Source organism: Lutra lutra, chromosome 9 (genome assembly GCF_902655055.1).
Source record: "Lutra lutra chromosome 9, mLutLut1.2, whole genome shotgun sequence".
Lineage (NCBI taxonomy): Eukaryota > Metazoa > Chordata > Mammalia > Carnivora > Mustelidae > Lutra > Lutra lutra.
Window position 1 is genome coordinate 82,159,611 of NC_062286.1, and position 17,878 is coordinate 82,177,488.

General features: G+C 41.4%; 1 long non-coding RNA gene across 2 annotated transcripts in view; it reads left to right on the forward strand.

Moving 5' to 3' along the window:
* The first annotated feature begins 274 nt into the window (after window positions 1–274).
* The window catches only part of LOC125109156 (uncharacterized), a 98,537-nt gene continuing 80,933 nt past the window's right edge, over window positions 275–17,878 (forward strand). For both annotated transcript variants that reach the window (XR_007130137.1, XR_007130138.1), the window contains exon 1: window positions 275–506. This is a non-coding gene — a long non-coding RNA (uncharacterized LOC125109156). The remainder of the gene's footprint in view (window positions 507–17,878) is intronic.

Consider the following 17,878-nt stretch of genomic DNA (forward strand, 5'->3'; position numbering starts at 1 on the left):
TCATGCATGTCTAGCACACCATTGGATAGAAGCAGCTCAAGAGGACTTAGGTCTTGTTCATCTTTTTCCCCCCAGCTAAACAATAACAACCAGCATTTAGGAAGCACTTACTGTATGCTGGGCTCTGTGCTAAATAGGTCACATGCATTACCTTTTGCTTCTCACACCAATTCTGGGTGGTTGATAATGTTTTCCTGATTCTAAAGACAGAACATGGGCTTCATATTACCCACTGGTAAGTGATGAAGTGAGGATTCCGATGAGACAGGCGGATGTAGCAAGCAGGCTCCCAACCATTGTAGCCCACAGTAACCATTGTAACCATTGTAGCCCTCCAGGGCACTCACCACTGACCAGGAAGTCATCACTTCCAAGGTCCCAGGGCCTCATAGCAGCACCGACTGACGGCTCATACCAAAGTCTGTCTTTTCTGACAGCACTGGTAGAGACCCTCCACATGACCTGTCAGCTGCCTGGGAACAGGAACCACTGTTTAGAGATCCCAGGTCAGTGCCTTGTGTGTAGAAAATGCTCAAGTGTTCAACTGAATTCAGTGTACTCTTTTCTCGTCTAAGATTATAGACAGGCTCAATATAGGGTCCTTTGAGACTAAACAACATTGAGGGTTGAATTTGTAACCACGATGGGCTTTGTAATAAACATAATAAAATATGAACCCAAGAAAGAAACGTCCTCCCAGCAGAAGCTGGATTGCAAGTCTGAGTCGCGTTTGGTGATTTTATAAGTACACATGTGAAGTGGCTCTTTGCTGGTTGCTATGAGAACCAGTGCTCGAAGTCCTGTCCAACCACAGTCTCCGCCAGTAGTGCGTGTCGTGTGTATGTGTGCCAGTGCGGAGCATGTACTGAAAGTAAATGTCAGTAAATAACAGGTGCGATTGCCCTTGGAAAAGGGAAATACCCATGACTGAGACTCTTCCAAGTATCTGTTGGTGAATGTCCTGACAGTCTTCCATGCCTACCTCATCAGATGATACCATCAATTATAAGGGAATTCTCAGGCTTCACCGAGAAGCTACTATGTGGTGGGCTCGGTGCTAAGTGTTGTGTGAGAATATAAATAAAAATCCAGAGCAGGGGCGCCTGGGTGGTTCAGTCAGTTGAGCATGTGCCTTTAGCTCAGGTCATGATCCTGGGGTCCTGGGATTGAGCCCCGAATCGGGAGCCTGCTTCTCCCTCTGTCTTCCTCTCCACCTGCTTGTGCTCTCTCTCTCTCAAATATGTAAATAAAATCTTAAAAAAAAAAAAGAGCCAGAGCAGCTATCCTTGATACTGAGAACATTTTAGTCCTGTTGAGAACCCCCATCCAAGAAACAGATCCTTTGCATACTTTCCCCAATAGTAATAATTTGTAAAACTATAGTGTAAAAACACAGCCAGGAAATGGACACTGCTCCAATTCACTGGCTTATTCAGATTTCCCAAATTTTCCTTGTATTTGTGTGTGTGTGTGTGTGTGTGTGTGTGTGTCTGTGTGTGTCTGTGTTGTCACCTAAATGGGTTCACGTATCCACAACACAGTCAAGATGTTGAATAGTTTCAACATCATAAGGATCCTCCTTGTTGCTCTCATAATCATACCCTGCTTCTATCTACCCCCAATCCCATCCTTAATCCTTGGCAGCCACTAGTCAATTCAAAAATATTATATAAGTGAAATCGTACAGCATGTAACCTTTTGAGATTGGCTTCTTTTCATTCATCATAAATCACCGGAGGTTCAAAGTTACTGAGTGTGTGAATAATTCATTCCTGTGTATTGCCGAGTAGTATCGTGTGGTATGGATGGACCAGTTGGTTTAGCCATTCACCTATCAAAGGATATTGGGGTGAATTCCAGTTTGGGCTATAACAAATAAAGCTGTTGTGAACATTCATATGCAGGTTTCTGTGTAAATGTAAGTTTCCATTTCTCCGGGATGAAAGACGAGCAATTACATATTTCAATTACATATTGCTGAGTCCCATGAAGTTGCATGTTTAGTTTTAAAAGAAACAGTCAAACTGTTTTTCAGAGTGGTTTTACTATTTGACAAGCAATGCATGAGAGATCCATTTTTTCCTCTTCCTTTCCTGCTTTTGGTATTGTCACTATTTGTTTTAAAGATTTATTTATTTACTTGAGAGAAAGAAAGTGAGAGAGCATATGCAGGGAGGTTGGGAGGGGCAGAGGAAAGAAACTCAGTGAACTCCCCGCCAAGTGGAGAGCCCAACGCAGGACTCGATCTTACGACACCCTGAGATCATGTCCCCGAGATCATGACCTGAGACAAAATCAAGAGTCTGATGCTTAACTGACTGAGCCACCCAGGCACCCCTTGTCAACTATTTTTTATTGCAGTCATTAGGATATATGTGAAGTGGTATCTTATTGTTTGTTTGTTTTTTAAAGATCTTATTTATTTATTTATTTGTTTATTTGACAGAGATAGAGATCACAAGTAGGCAGAGAGGCAGGCAGAAAGAGAGGGGAAAGCAGGCTCCCTGCTGAGCAGAGAACCCAATGCAGGGCTCCATCCCAGGACCCTGATATCATGACCTGAGCCAAAGGCAGAGGCTTAACCCACTGAGCCACCCAGGCACCCCTAGTATCTTATTGTTTTTAATTGGCATTTTCCTCATGGCTAATGACATTGCACATCTTTTCATGTGCCTATTTACTATCTGTAGATCCTCTTTGGTGAAATGTCTGTACATGTGTTTTGCCCATTTTGTAATTGGATTTTTTGGTATTTGCTATTGAGTTTTGTGCCTTCTTTATATAGCGTAGATACTAGTCCTTTGTCAAGTATATGGTCTGTAATATTTTCTTCCAGTCTGTACCTTGGTTTTTCACCTTGTGAACATGAGCTGCCACAGAGCAAAGGTATTTAATTTTGATGAGGACCACCTTGCCAATTTTTCTTTTTGTGCATCATGCTTTTGGTATTGAGTCTAAGAACACTTTGCATAGTTCTGGTTCCTGTAGACTTTTTCATACAGTTTTTTTTTTTTAAGTTTATAGTTGTGCATTTTACCTCTTAAATCCATAATCCATTTTGAATTAATTTTGTATAAGGCGTGAGGTTTATCTCATGGTCCATTTTTTTGACCTACAAATGTTCAGTTGCTCCAATACCATTTATTGAAAAGGCTGTCCTTCCTCTATTGAGTTGCTGTCACATCTTGTCAAAAATTAATTGGCCATATTTGTGTGGGTCTGTTTCCGAGTTTGCTATTTTTCCTTTGATCTATGCATTTAGCCCTCTGTTGCTACCATGCTAATTTGACTACGGTAGTTCTACACAGGCCTTAATAGTGGGTAGAATGATTCCTCCCACTTTATTGTTCTTTGTCAGGATTTTTTTTAGCTATTCTAGGGCCTGTGCTTCCATATAAGTTTTAGAATAAGATTGTCTATTTCTATAGAAAATCCTGCTTGGATTTTGTTCACAATTGCATTAAAACTGTAGATCAATTTAGGGAGAATTGACATCTTTACTATGTTGAGTGTTCCAATCCATAAACACAGTATGGCTTGCCATTTATTCAGGTCTTTATTTCTTTCATCACATTTTATAATTTTCAGCGTAGAGATCCTGTACATGTTTTGTTAAATGTATGCATAAGTATTTTATTTTCTTTGGCATGACTATAAATAGTATTATGTTTTTTATTTTGATTTCTACATGTTCATTATATATAGAAATACAACTCATTTTCTTTGTTGATTTTGTATTTTGTGAGCTTACTGAGCTCACTTAGTAGTTCTAGAAGGTTTTTCATGGGTTCCTGGGGAAAGTATTCAGTGTTTCCTTATTAAGTATAAGATTAGTTGTAATTTTTTTGTTATTGAAATTCTTTGTCAAGTTAAGGCTATTTCTTTTAATTCCTAACTTGCTGAGATTTTTATTATGAATCATTTTGGATTGTATCAAATGTTTTTTGTGTGTGCCAACCAATATGATTATATGGTATTTCTGTATTAGCTTATTGAAATGAAACCTAACATTGAATAATTTTTTGAATGTTCAATCAGACTTGCATACCTGAAAGAAATCCCACTTGTTTATGTTGTATAATTCTTTTCAAACTTTATTGGATGAGGTTTGTGAATATTTTGTTGAGGGTTTTAACATCTAATTTCACAAGAGTTTTGGTCTGTTATTTTCTTTGTATTGTTTTTTTCTGGTTTAAGTATTCAGGTAACATTGGCCTTGTAAAATGAGTTGAGACATGTTCCTTCTTGTTCTGCTTACTGGAGGAGATTGTTTAAAACTGGTGTTAATTCTTTAAGTGTTTGGAAGAATTCTGTAGTGGCTTAGAGATTTCTTTTGTGGACACTTTTCAGTTATTAACTTGATTTCTGTAATAGAGAGTTATTCTGATTATCTACTTTATCTTGGTTGATGTGATAGTTTGTGGTTTTTGAAGAATTAGTCTATTTCTTTGAAGTTGTCAAATATATGGATTTAATGTTATTCCAAATATTTCCTTATTACCTTTTTAACGGATGCAGGATTTGGAGTGGTATACCCCATTTCATTCTTAATATTGATATGTCTTTCATTTTATTTTTTCCAGTCTTGTTAGAGATTTATTAATTTTATTGATTAAAAACAATCTAAATTTCATTCATCTCTACTCCTTTATTTCTTTTGTTTTCTTTGGGTTTATTTTGCTCTTTTAGTTTCTTGAGGTAGGAACTTAGATTATTGATTTTTAGACTTTCCTCTTCTCTAATGTGAGCATTTAGGGCCCTAAATTTCTTCACATTATTCCTTTAGTTGCATCCCATGAATTTTGATATGCTGTATTTTTGTTTTCATTCAGTTCTATGTATTTTTTAAAAATTTCCTTTTAGATTCCTTTGACCCATGAGTTGTTTGTAATTGTGTTGTTAATTTTCCACTTACTTAATTATTTTTCTGTTGTTGGTTTCTTATTTCTTTGTGGCCAGAGACCACAATATGATTTTGTTGAGATTTGTGGTATGGCCTGTGACATAGTCTACCTTGGTGAGTGTTCTATGGGCACTGGAAAAAAAATGTTTAGTTCAGTGCAGTTTAGTGGAGTGTACTGTATATGCCAAATAGATCCTATTGTTTGATTGTGTTAGATCTTCTGTATCATTGCTGATTTTCCATCCAGCAGTTAGTTCAGTTTCTGAGAGGGAAGTGTTGAAGTCTTTAGCTCTAATCATGGATTTTTCTATTTTCCCTATCGGCTCTATCAGTTTTTGCCTCATGTATTTTGAGAATTGGTTGTTTGGTGCATCACATTTAGGACTGTTATATTGTCTTTATGGATTGACCCCTTTACCTTTATGTAATGTTTCTCTTTAGTTTTCGTGATTTTCTTTGCTCTGGAGTCTTCTTTATTGGATATTAAAATAAAATCAGTCCTGATTTTTTTTTTTAATTGTTTTTGTGGTTTATTTTCCCCATCTTTTACTTTTAACCTACCTGTGTCACTGAATTTGAGATGAGTTTTTATGTAAACTGTTGGGTTATTTTTAAAATCTAATCTGCCATTTGGAGTCTTTAGATCATTAGTACTTAAGTCTTCCATTTTATTATTTAGTTTCTATTTGTTTCTTTTGCTTTTCATTCCTACGTTTCACATTTCTTGACTTGTTGCAGGTTACTTGAATAATTTTTTTAAAATATTTTATTTATTTATTTGACAGACAGAGATCACAAGTAGGCAGACAGGCAGGCAGAGAGAGAGGAAGGGAAGCAGGCTCCCTGCTGAGCAGAGAGCCCAATGCGGGACTCGATCCCAGGACCCTGGGATCATGACCTGAGCTGAAGGCAGAGGCTTTACCACTGAGCCACTCAGGTGCCCCTACTTGAATAATTTTAAGATTCCATAGTGATTTATTTATAGTGTCTTTTTAAAAGATTTATTTATTTGTTTGAGAGAAAGAGAGGCAAAAGGAGAGGAGAAAGAGAGAGAAACCCAAGCAGATTCCCTGTGGAGCACAGAGCCTGACTCAGGACTCCATCTTACAAATCCCGAGATCACCAGCTGAGCAGAAACCAAGAGTTGGACACTTAACTGACTGCACCACCCATGTGCCCCTATTTATGGTGTTTTTGAGAATATCTTTTTGTATAAGTTTTATAGTGATTACTCTGAGTATCACAGTATATACATGTGATTATATATTATTACAGTCTATTGCTATCCATATTTTGCCTTCAATTGAGGTATGGAAATCTCAGTTCCATTTGGTCCTTTTATCTTCCTCACTTTTAAATATCATTTTCTTGCACATCAGATGGTGTTATAATTTTTATTTCAATAATCAAATATGATTTCTAAAGCTTATGAAGGAAAAGATAGTCTACAGTGTCCTTATTTCTGCTCTTTTCATTATTCCTTTTTTCTTTCCAGTACTCTAAGATTCCTTTTTTTAAAAAAATCATTTCCTTTCTGTTTGCAGAACATTCTTTAGCCAATATTTCAGTGTAGGTCTGCTAACAATAAACTCTTTTAATTTTCCTTTGAGAATCTTTTTTATTTCCTCTTCATTCCTGAAGGAGAGTTTTACCAGTTTCAGAATTTACTGTTGGCACTTCTCTCTCAGCACTCGAAAAGTATGCCACTTCCTTCTGGTTTCCGTGATTTCATATGAGAAATCAAATTCAAATTGCTGTTCCCCTATGAATAAGGTATTTTTTCTGTTTGAGTGATTTCAAGACTTTTCTTTGGTTTTAGTTTTAGAAGTTAAGTTATGGTGTGTTTTGATGTGGATTGCTTGTTTGGGGTTCATGTAGTTTCTTGAATCTGTAGGTTTTGTCTTTTGCAAAATTCAAGACTATTTTAGTCATTGTTCCTTCAACTACTTTTTCACTGCCCTCTTTTCCCTCTCCCTCTGGGACTCTTAAGGTTATAAAGTTTGGGTCTTTTCTTACCATTTCCCAGTTCTCTGAATCTCTGATCATTTTTTTCAGTCTGTTTTCTCTTTTTTTCAAATTGGGTGACTTCTGTGGTCTGCAAGTCCACTGATTCTATCCTCTTTCATCTCCATTCAACTATTGAGCACATCCAGTAAGGTTTTTCTAATTTTTGACATTGTGTTTTTAGGTCTATAATTTTTATTTGGTTCTTCTTCTTCTTTTTTTTTTTTTTTTTTTTTTTTTTTTTAAGATTTTATTTATTTATTTGAGAGAGAGACAGTGAGAGAGAGCATGAGCGAGGAGAAGGTCAGAGGGAGAAGCAGACTCCCCATGGAGCTGGGAGCCCGATGCGGGACTCGATCCCGGGACTCCGGGATCATGACCTGAGCCGAAGGCAGTCGTCCAACCAACTGAGCCACCCAGGCGTCCCATTCTTCTTCTTTTTTTAATAGCTTCTGTTTCTTTGCTCAGATTTTTTTCATCTATTTCAAGAGAATTTGTTATCAATTATTAAAGCATTTTTATAATGGCTACTTTAGAAATCTTATCAATTCCAATACCTGATTCATCTCAGTGTGGGTATTAGTTGCTTTGTCTTTCCTCATTGAAGATGTGATTTTTTTTTTTTTTGGTTCTTGGTCTGACAGGTGATTTTTTTTTTTTTTTTTAATTCTATCTTGGAAACTTTGTCTATTCTATTAGGAGACTGGGTCCTATTATCTTTCATATTAGTTATATACCCTGCTTAGGTTTAGTATGTGTGTCTTGCCTTGCTTTTTTAGGGTCTTGTTCCAATAACAGTTTAATTTTCAGAGCCTTTGATCTGCCTGTCTTATCTGGTGCTGTTGAGCTCTAGCTGGTTCCTGCTGCTACTCCTGCTGCTGCTGCTGTCTGAGGAGATAGGAAGGCTTTTGCCAGGCCTGGATGTTGGGTTTCTTTTAGTGAGGAGTGTTCTACATACCGCTACTTCCTAGATACCTTGGTATTTCTGGGCAGGGTATGCAATTCTCTTTGAGAGCAAAAGAGTGGGGAAAAAGGGAAGATGACCCAGGACCAAGCCCCGAGGAACCCCCAACATGTAAACATTGTGTACTGGAGGAGTTTCTGGCAATCCAGAAGGAGGAACATAGTAGTAGAGGTGCCTGGGAGTATAATATCCCAGAAATAAGAGAGAAAAGTGTTTCCAGGAGAGAGGGGCCAAGCTATACCAAAAGCTCTTGAAAAGTATGCAAGTATGAACACTGAGAAGTTTTCACTGGATTGGGCTGTATAGTTCTATGGTGGTCATTGGCTGAGGCACTTTTGATGGGGTGGTGCGGTGATGGCTTGAATTAAGCAGTTTGAAGATTTTGATGTTCTATCAGTTAAGGCTGCCACAGTAGCAATGCAAGGCTTCCAGCATAGCAAGTGAGAAGAGAATGATGTCTGGAAATCATTGCCTGAAGATAGGAAGAAATGCTAAAGCAACTGTAGGAGAAAAAAAAGGAGCAGTAAGAGACTGCAACCATTTGCATTAAAATCAACCTCTGTGTGCTCTCCAGTCCCCAATGTCCTCTACAGTCATATTTGCAGGCCCTGCCCTGACTCCATCCTCCAGTTCTGAGTCAATCCCTCCTGCTGTTGTCTTCATACTTGTTGCATTCCTGCAGCCCTTACACCCCTGCCTATGGATTTACCACTTGATTATATATTGCTCCATGCTCTGACTTGCCTTCCCCCACTGAACAGTCAAGTTTTCATTTTGCCAATCAGTTAATGCGTGTTTAGAGAATATAATAGCTACTTTTAGAAAGAAATCCTCCCCAGAATGACTTTAAAGTTCACTTCTTATTACAGAAACTGTTTTTGAGGAAAAAAGTCACCAATTAGATGTCCCCTGGATAACAATTTTAAGAGTTGTTGGTTATTCAAACTGACGCCCCAAGGCCCAGGTAAACTCTAAGAAAGAACAACAATCATTGTTTTTACAATTAATTAGCAGCTTTCACAGTGAACACATTAATTTTAATAAGAACATGAATAGAGTAGACTTTTATTTTATGCAGTCAGTAAATGTTACAGCCATTACCACAAACTTGTAGACAGTGTACAAATACCACTTCTCAAAGACCATCTTAAAGTGAGGTAAATGGAATGTTTATTTGGAAATGTAGGTTCTATTCTCAGATCTGCTCAATAAGATGGGTTATAAGTACTATGAATATTCTACATAATTATCTAGATTTTGTACTTCATTTGAAAAAAATAGGTTAAATCCTTCCTAATGGTACATTTTAGCTCTAATATTATAAGACTTTTCACATACTTTCACCATTTAAAATAATTAAGATTTGGTGGTGTCTTTGCCTTTAACCACATGCTGTTGTTTTATCAGATGCCTACTTCTTGATCAGAAGCACAACCCACAATTGTTAAATGCTTTCCATAGGGAATTGTATGGAAGTTTCTAGAAAATCAGGAATGCTGCTTTCTTAGCCAACCAGCTCAGTGATGGCCTACTATAGTGATGTGATCCCATGATAGAGCGAAGGATGTGCAGGACACCATGGGACCCAGGGAAGCGTAACTAAGCAAGAACCATTTAGCAAAGCTAAATTCTAGTCCAGCTTTCTTCCTCCCTCCCTCCCTCTCCCTTACTGCCTTTGTGAAAGAGAGAAAAACAAGATTGCATGAACTAATGCCTATAGACCTCTGGAAACCATCGTAATAGCCCAGCATCAAAGGCAGACCAGTTGGTTATGCCCTGGAAAGCAAGAGTAGCAAGCAGCCACAGCAGTCTGGGCATGTGGAGCACACCCCATCCATGGCAGACTAGGACCAGGTCTCACACTCAAGCCCAGATACTACGGCTGTGCCGTACTCCCTACTGCATTCCTCCTTCCATTAAGTCCTAGGTCAAGGCCTTCTTCCTCCAGTGTATTAGTCAGGATTCTCTGGAAAATGGAATTGACAGGATGTCTGTTTGTCTGTTTCTTTTTCTCTTTCTCTTTCCAGAGATCTATATGTCTTTGTCCGTCTGTCTATCTATCTATCATCTATCTGTCTTACAGAGAGAGATTATTTACATCCACTATAAATTTTCTTTGTGGTTATAGAGGCTGTCAAGTCCCAAATCTGCAGGGTGGGCTGGCAGACGGGAGGACCAGGGAAAAGCCAGTGCTGCAGTTCAGGTCTGAAGGTCATCTGTCTATAGAATTTTGTTCTCTTCAGGGTAAGTCAGGTTTCTGTTTCATGTAGGCCTTCCACTGATCGGATGAGTCTTCTCTACATTATGGAGGGCAATCTGCTCTATTCAGAGTTCACTGATCTCATCTAAAACCACCCTCACGGAAACAACCGGAATGTTTTTTTACGTTGCTAAGCACCATGGCCCAGCCAAATTAACTATCGATTTAACAAATTAACAAAATTAATGAAATTAACCATCATAGCCAGGAAGCCTTAATTCTAGACACCTTGCAAGCTGTCACCTGTACTGATCCTACTGTACATTTTATGCTTCCTAAATATACTCATTTCAGCAGCAGAGCTTTCAGCATGGAGCAGGTGTATGTCAGAGTCGAATGACCTGGGATGTTTCCTTCTAAAGCTTCTGACTTTCTAAGACTCCCTTGGGCACAGTGTGCCCACTGGCCTTGCTCTGACCCTGAGAGGCACGTGTTGTCCAGAAGGCTGGACTCACGTTTTTCTCTCTCATTCTTTCTGTCCATTTACGGGGAATTCTCAGGATTCCCTTGTTCCTGTTCAGCTGGGGATCCTCAAGGTGGCCTATATTGTGTAGAACCTAGACATAGAGGTTGCTTATCCCACTGGGCAGACTTTTCTTTTAAAAATGGAATTCAGAGATCACGTGTTTAACATATGAAAGGCTCTGGGATGGGCACTTATTCTTAAGACAGCTGTGACAGCAGCCAGCCCTACACAAAGTATTTCCCCCTTCAAAAAAATCTCATGCAAGTTCAAAATAGCTTTACACAATATGACTGCTTCTCCTGAAGGTGATTTTTTTCTTTCTTTCTTTTTTTTTTTTTTTTAAATCCTTGACCTACTTTTTCTCTCTGTGCAATATACCTAATGAGTAATAATGACTTCAGAGAAGGTAGCAACAGAGGAAACAAAGTTGAAGAATGCCTGAAGAGAGTGGCTCTGGAGCCCTCCAACTCGACGGGCTTTGCTGTCAGGGCAGAGATAAAGTTTAAAGCTGTTTGTGTGAATGGCAGTTTTGCTGAAGATTACTACGGCTGTCCTGTGCCCCTCTTAAATAGTCTGGATATTGCAGAGGGGCTCATGGTGGAGCCCGGCAGAGGGGCTGATACACGAATGCATAAACTCACACACACACTCCCACAGGTCCACAGTTACAACCCCGGCCCCCACTCACCCAAGCTATATATGGAGCTATAAAGAGAAGGCTTCAAAGTCTTTTGAAACATGAGGTGTTATCTAGAAATGTTCTTCTAAAACATACTCTATTCCTAATGTGACCTGTCCAAAAAGAGAATAGGGACACTTGCTCCTGTCTGGAGCCATAAAGCTGAACCCCAGAAAGTTTGGAGTAGGAGAGAAGCACCCATGGAATTCACTTCACTTACACAGTGCTCTCCAGCCTGTGTGCAGGGAAAGCAGCCGCTGCTTCGGGCCCTGAGCATGTGCCTCTGCTTCTGACAGGGAAATGGAAGGAGGCTTCCATTGAACAAGGGTCTTGAAATTTATGTTGAATAAGCTTCTGTTTTCCCCATTCTTAGCAGGATTTCTTCAGCTAAGCAGCCCAAGGGAGGCATAGCGTGGGATTGGTCTTGACTCCTGTTTTCCCAGCATTTCCCCCATGGAGGAAAATGCCCCCATGCATTTGCTGAGCACCTTTCAGAAGCAGGCACTGGGCTGGGCTCTGAGAGGGGCAGCTTTAGAACCACTCAGACCCAGGTTCATATCCACTTGGACCACCATCTGCTCTGAGGTCTTTGGAGTGTCACCTGCCTGTGACTCAACATCCCCTTCTGTTAAAAGGTGATAATATAACACCTACTTTCAAATACCATGAGGGTTAAAGATAATTGATGCAAACTACTGAGTGCATGGAATTCTCTCAGTAGACAGCAACCATCACAAATGAGCAAGACATAGTCCATGCATAGAGGGAAATGCCATTCAGTGGCCTTGAGTGCAGCTGCAAGGCATCTGGGCCTGAATTGGACCCTGAGGATCTCTTGACCCCAGACCAGGGCCAGGAAGCAAAGCTCTGTGGAAAGGGTGTGGGGAGATGATTGTCAAGGTGTGTATTTGCATTTTGTCCCCACTTTCTTACCCACTACCCACCCACACCCCACCTTCCTGCTTGAATTTACCTTACCCTTCTGGCTTTTGTTTTTCTGCAATCCTGAGCTTTTCCTAGGGGGAGAGGAGGATGGGAGAGGGAAGAAGAGAACAACCAGAAAGAGAGAGAGAGAGAGAAGACAGAGAGAGAGATAGAGATAGAGATACAGAGAGAGAGAGAGAGAGAGAGAGAGAGAGAGGAAGCACATGAACTAACTCCCAAGTCTAGGAAGGAAAGAGTTCAAGGTTCTCATCAGTGGTGACAAGACCCTCCTCCCTGGACATGCTCTGGCAAGAGGGCAGGACCACTGAGGAGAAAGATTGTGGTGTCCTGCAGGGGCTTGACTACAGACCCCACAGCTCCCAGCATTAACTCATCCTTTGTGACCATTAAGCAGCAGAGCCCCCTCCAAGGGACCATGCATGGGATAGTGTGCACAGTGGGGCAGTCCTGGGGCCTGAAAGGACAAGGGCTCCCCCCTGTTCCCTGGTACTCCACAAGGTTCCTGGTTCTTGTGGAACCCTGCAGGGTGGGGGGCGGGATGTTCCAATGAAGGCAGATTTTAGGCCTGCTCAGGAAAATCTGCTCTGAGCCAGATTTCACTTGCTTTGGAAGCACTAAAGTAGAGCCTCCCCACATCCCCACATGTGTCCTGTAGGCCTGATCCTCTTCGAGTTGCTATGGTCTCTTCCTGACCTGGGGCTCCTGCCTTGCACACTGTAGTGAGGCTTATGGGGTCCTCAGCTTGTCACAGCTGGTTCGAGGAAAATGACTGCTTTCCAGGCTTCACCTGTCTGAAAACCCAATGAAGTTGTTTCCTCTCTTCTGGCCCACCAAGCACAGCAGGCCTCATCCATGCAGAGAAAGATATCACCATGGCCATGTGAATTTTGGAGAGACACAACCCAGCCCATAACAAGAACACTGATTGAAACCCCATGGGGGTCCATGATTTCATTTTCTTCATGGAGAAAAAAATTGAGGTTTCTAGAAAGCACTGCAGAGCACTGCATTTTTCATTCTTTCTGTGTCCCATTGTATCATTAAGGCAAAAACTAGAAAAAGAGGGAGTGAATCATATATGTATATGTTTAATAGACTTCAAAGAAATAAATAGCCCCAACCATGCTGTTTTCCAGCTACAGATAAGGATCATGCCCTGAGAACCCACTCTTCTAGAAGGAGTTCTTTGGCTCACAGATCAGTGTCTCAACCCCTATTCCCCCCCAAGACACAGTTCCTATTTTTCACCCTTTTAGCCTTAAAGCATCCCTGCTCCCCGCACCATCTCCACCTTTTGGGGACCTCCCCTTTGGGGTGAGGGGTACTCATCCCATTATGGGAGTCAGCCCATATAAGGACGCTGACCCCCATACCCAGCTGGGTTAGACCACTTCTTTGCCTCCTTTTATCTCAGCATCAGAACAGTGATTTCATCAGAAGACATTTCTATTGTGTGCTCTACTTTGAAAATACTTTCAGACCCATTTGATCTTTGCATCTGGAGGTGGGGGAAGGAAACTAACATTTATTGAGTGTGCTCCATGCTTTAGGCTTATTGTTAGCGGTTTTACATCTGTGGTTTCTTTAATCATCACATCAACCTATGGCATAGTTGTTTATCAAGAAAACAATGTTATTATGATGTGTGATCCTGCCAACCCACCTCACCCCACTAATGTGCCACACAGAGAGAGAGGGTGGGGTGGAGACCCAGGAAGGCCTGAATATCAGGTTGCATTAATCTGCAGAGCAAAGGGCACAGAGATCTCAGGAAGAAGGCAATATTCTTGAAGGCAGGGGGAGGGTAGGAGGGGTGGAGAAGTGGGGAGTGGAGGGAGAGCAGGCACTATGAGGAGACAGCTCTGGCTGAGTTTTAGAAGTATGTGCTGGGCATTGCAGGTGTAGTCCCCCATTGCTATGCTAGAAGAGGCTCTCAGTGACATCTTTAGTGAGGTGTTACGTTTGAATACAATTGCTATGGGCACCAGTTATATTATTATAGGAAGCAGCAGAGATGAGGTTTGGGCCTGAGGAGTTCAAGCATAACTGCAGGGCGGAAACCCTTCTCATTCAGCTGTGTGGCTCCCAGGCCTGTCGGGAGGCCTGCATGGGAGAGCTGAGGGCTCCTCGGAATGAGAGAGGATGGGCCTTTTTTCAAACTTGTAAAAACTGCTTCTAAACATGTGATCTAGTGTCTCTCTGATACCCGCCCTAAACCATAATCATTTAAATACCATTTCCCTAATGTGAAACATTGATGTCGTTCCTGAGCTTTCAGTACTTTGGACAGGAACACATCTGTGCTTCCATCATGTTCTGCTAATCCCTCTCACATAGTGGTTGATGCCCCGATCATTCCTATGATGGAGGTGGCCTTCTCTCCTAACTCTCTGTAGCCTTTGTATGTCACCCTGGGGTGGGTCCACCACCTCTGCACCCTCCTCCAAGTGGCCACCACCTGCATGCAAACAGAACACACTGTGGCCATTTGATAGTGGCCTTTACCTCTCAGAGTTCCCAGGACACCAAGGCAAATGTAAATTTCGGATAAACAAGCAATGACTTTTAGTACAAGTGTATCCCAAATATTGCACAGGATATACATATACTAAAAAATTTCCTCATTTATCTAAAATTCAAATTTAAGTTGGTGTCCTGTGTTTTATTTGCTCACTTTGGCAACTCCATCTCAGAGGGCTTCTCTCTGCTGTTTTAACGAACGGAGCTCTTTACTTCATTTTCATGAAAAGCAGGATGTGATTGGCTTTCCCTGCACTGAAAATAGGGCAGTGGGGACTGATGCATTTCAAGAATTAAAAGGATCCATCGCTTGGGTCTTTCCCACACTGGTCTTCTTCAGCCTCAGAATTACTACTATTCCCTCCCTCCCCCTCACACTCAGTCCCAGCTGTGGGCCCAAACTGGTGGTTCTCTGACATTTTCAGGTGGGGAGCTAGTGTTTGCTTCCATCAGAGGTTTGTTCATTGAGCTGTCTGGGTACATCTAGCTCCCAGGTCAGCGTAAGTTGGACAAGGTGAGACACACTAACTCTCTGCCCCTGTGTATTCCATCTGGGGGCTTGAGAGCCGCACATCCTACTGCGTCGAGATCAGCCAGATTGGACAGTACTTTTGAAAATGGGCTCTTAGGGCGCCTGGGTGGCTCAGTGGGTTAAAGCCTCTGCCTTCGGCTCGGGTCATGGTCCCGGGGTCCTGGGATCGAGCCCCACGTCGGGCTCTCTGCTCAGCGGGGAGCCTGCTTCCTCCTCTCTCTTTCTCTCTCTCTGCCTGCCTCTCTGCCTACTTGTGATCTCTGTCTGTTAAATAAATAAATAAAATCTTTAAAAAAAAAAAAAAGAAAAAAAAAGAAAATGGGTTCTTTACCAATGGAACACCAAACCTTAAAGCATGGAGGAGTTAGCATACATGAGGGAGGGAGGAGAGAGGACTGTGAGGCCCACTTGGTAACCTATCATGGTTTACCAGAAGTGCAAAAGTGTCCAGAGTCCTCCCAAACCAGGTCAAGATGCATCTGCTCCAGAGAAAGAGGGTGCAGGGTCCTCCATTTGAGAAGATGCAGCTTCTACCTTCAAGTACCCTACACTCTCTTGTGGGCCAGAGACACGTGAAGAAGGCATTTCTGGCCTGTGAGGTGGGTACTACCAGAGGGAAAGGTGCAGGGCACATGGAAGCCTCAGCCAGTGGGTTAGGAACATATACCTAGACTTTCCTGCCTGTCTTAGAAAGTGAGATCTCCCCTGACACAGACCCCAACAAGCAGTCAATACGTGTCATTTCAAACCATGAGACTGAGGAAAAAGCCTTTTTTTCTTTTTTTTTTTTTCCAAAAGCCCACATTTTCAGGAAATAACTTAGCCCAGCCTACCCGGGGTGCCTCTTGTCCATAGAAACCCAACAAAAGAAGCTCTTTGTTCAAATGCTCATTACACACAAGCATCTACCACATCCACAGGCGCCCTTCCCATGACCATCCCTTTTCTTCACCAGCAGATTCCATCTGCCTGGGCTAGTGTGGGCTAATTAATGAGCAATAAAGGATCTGATTTTTACATATCAGCTCTGCTCAGAGCTGCCAAAAACATTCAGAGTAGGGCCAAGGTGGGAGAGGGAAACATGTTTTTTCATTATTTTACCTACAAGATTCATTTGAAGGGGAAAAAATAGGTCTGTTGCCCTAACTAGTTGGATGAGAACAAATTCCTCATTAATCTTAAATATGTCACCTGGAGAAGGTGATTAAAGAAAGAAGCACTAATGAGTGGTGTTCCTGGAAAAGACAAAAGCACATAACAGGAAATGGGATAGGTCCCTAGTAGTTCCTCTGCATTAATAGAGCTGCCTTCTGCAAGGAAAGTAGGCTCTGGAGGACCATGGAGCAGGGGCACCATGATTCTCCCTTGCACGACAGGGTCGGATGCTACCTTGTCAACTGACAATTACTACACAGTGATTAGGACTTTGCTCTGATGAAGCAGGAACTGGAGATGAAATACCGCAGGCTCTTGGCATCACCTAAGTTGTCTCAGGAGGCATAGATAACAGTAAGGGGAGCATGAGCCACTTAGTGATTACGTATGATTGTCTATGGACAAATTGCAAAGCTGTTTGCCTTTATTAACTCATCTGTCTTCTCACTACCTTTTAAAGCAGGCAAGGCTATGGTGTGTTCAGGAAAGGAATGCTGTTTGGTTTTCTAGACCAGCTTAGAAGTTCACTTTGTGGAAGAGGTTGTTGAATTGCCTTTGCATCTTGCCAAAAATTAGTATTAACCTCAGAATGCTGTGTGGCTCAGAGAGAGCCTTCAGACCCTGCAAAAGTGGCAAGAAAGGTGTGGGGAGGGAGTGTAATCAGGAGAGGGGGACAAGGTCCAATGACACTGTGCTATTGTGCTACTGTCTCTTTATCCAAACCCTCTGTAGGAAGACTTCCAATTAACCCGGGAGTCCTGTGGGGTCTATTACAGCATGCTTTCTTTTGGCTCAGTTTCTTCTTTATTTATTTGAACAGAGGAGTCAGATGGGAGAATCATGGTGCCTCTGCTTGGTGGCCCTCTGGAGCCTGGTTTCCTTCCAGAGCTAGAGAGGACGGCTGTGTTTATGGGAGGAGCTACTAGAGACCCATCCCATTTCCTTTTGTCTGTTCTCAGGAGGGTTTTGTTGTTGTTGTTTTGTTTTGTGCTTTTGTCTGTTTCCAGGAGTACCACTCATTAGTGGTTTTCACTTTAATTGCCTTCTCCAGGTGATATATTTAAAAGTAAATGTTTTTTTCATGTGCTTATTTGCCATCTGTATATTCTCTTTAGTAAAATGTCTGTGCATGTCTTTTGCCCATTTTATAATGGGATTGTTGAGTTTTGAGAGTTGTTATATATTCCAGATTCTCATCCTTAGTCAAATTTGTGATTTGCAAATATTTTCTCCCAGTCTGTAGCTTGTTTTTTCATGCTTTGAACATGAGCTTTCACAGAGCAAAAGTTTTTGATTTTGATAAGATCCAACTAGTTGATTTTTCTTTCTCTGCATCACACTTTTGGTGTCAAGTCTAAGAAGTCTTTGCATAGCTCTGGTTCGTGAAGATTTTTTCCTACAGTTTTTTTTTTGTTTTTTTTTTTTTGTTATAAGTTCATTTATTTTTTTT